The sequence below is a fragment of the Dendronephthya gigantea genome, unplaced genomic scaffold, assembly GCF_004324835.1.
Source record: "Dendronephthya gigantea isolate DGI-Jeju-01 unplaced genomic scaffold, DenGig_1.0 000390F, whole genome shotgun sequence".
NCBI classification, from domain to species: domain Eukaryota; kingdom Metazoa; phylum Cnidaria; class Anthozoa; order Malacalcyonacea; family Nephtheidae; genus Dendronephthya; species Dendronephthya gigantea.
In genome coordinates, this window is record NW_021163400.1 from 7,697 (window position 1) to 9,263 (window position 1,567).

The following is a 1,567-nucleotide window of genomic DNA, read 5'->3' on the forward strand; positions in this document are numbered from 1 at the left end:
CTGTTTCGCCTTTGGATTTGATTCCGTTCATTAGTCAAAGTACACTTCAAGATGTCGGGCTTCCCTTCAAAATTGTCGAGGCCAGGGATATGACGGTGCTAGTGCTGTGTCCAGCCAGGTAAAAGGTATTTCTGGGAGAATATTAGAGAAAAACCCAAAGGCGTTGCATGTTCATTACTCCAGTCATCGTTTAAACCTTATTGTTGCCAAAGCGTGTTCAATTCTTCCAGTGAAAAATATGTTGAGTCAGGCACAAAATATCGCCAGCTTTTTTATCAGTTTCCCTATCCGCTCACAGTATCTAAGTAAAAAGATGAAAGAGTTTGGTTTAACCCGTAACAAGCTCGCAAAGCCTTCCACGACACGATAGGTAGAACGAATAAGATCCCGCGATGGTTGTTTGGATGCATTCAAAGTTATCTACGAAACACTCAATTTTATGCAGTTTGGAGGATCGCAGGAAGAGCCATTTCCTAGATTAGCTAGTGACGCACAGTCTCATTTTCGCAACGTGGAGAAATTTGAATTGATGGCTGCTCTCATTATCACCCAACATGTTCTGGATCATACTTTGTCATTGACGGTCCAATTAAAGAAGAAAAAAAAATCGATATTGCGGAATCAATAAAACAGATTAATCTTTTAAAGGATGAAATGGCAAAACTACGTGCCTCTGTAGATTTATTCCACAATGAATACTACGACAAGCTGTTGGAATTAGCTAATAACCTCGACGTGGCTGAGTGTTTTCCCCGGGTATGTAAAGCTCAAACATAAAGTGATAATCATCGTACCAGTACAGCAGGTGGTTACAACAGATTAACAGTAACCATTAAGAGTCGTGCATAGGCCACGTGATAACGAAACATTCTGAGCTCATCAATGAGCAATTGTAAAGGTTTTATTGTAACTCATAGGAAAACCTAAGGATATATTTTGTAAAATCTATTATATTACGAGTGTCTTTCCCTAAGTCTACCGACCCCTGAATTCCCCACGCTATCGTCACCCTGTAATAAATAAGTAACGTTGCAAGTCCTCACCTTCAACCACAAGGATTAAATTACGTAATTCGAAGTGCAAAATTGAGATTACCGGTTTCTGAGTTTACCGGTTTATAATGCTCAGTATTTAATAATCCGTAAGACCAATTTATCATTATTATTACTTGACTTACGGATTCATTAAGTTTATCCTCGTCTTAACTCAAAAAAGTTTTCAAAGGACTTGCATCCGGAAGGGATTTACCAGGAACAGGCTAAAATTAAACAGATGTTGAGATTAATGCACGATGATGATTCGTGATCTTAAAATTGCTACCTTTTGAAACTCTTCACGAGTTAATAAGCCTTGACTGTTCCCTGTGAAAGAAAAATAGTAAATATAGTCATATTATAATATATATTTCCTCCATATTGCAAAGGTAATTTCGCTTGCCTTCAGTTTCTTCCTTGTGTAAAACAGTGTCTTTGGAATCTGGTACGACATCAATCTGAAACGATTGTAAAATGAAAAAGCTAGTCTAAATCAAAGATCTCTTTCTTTTCTGCTTCCCCTGCCAGTCATG

The 1,567-nt window shown here is 38.0% G+C and overlaps 1 long non-coding RNA gene across 1 annotated transcript; it reads right to left on the reverse strand.

Moving 5' to 3' along the window:
* Positions 1 to 206: 206 nt before the first annotated feature.
* On the reverse strand, positions 207 to 1,361 carry LOC114542755. The gene is made up of 3 exons (XR_003689751.1): positions 1,321 to 1,361; positions 1,178 to 1,258; positions 207 to 301 (listed from the first exon to the last, which is right to left on the reverse strand). It is a non-coding gene; the product is annotated as an uncharacterized LOC114542755 (long non-coding RNA).
* Between the last annotated feature and the right edge of the window lie 206 nt (positions 1,362 to 1,567).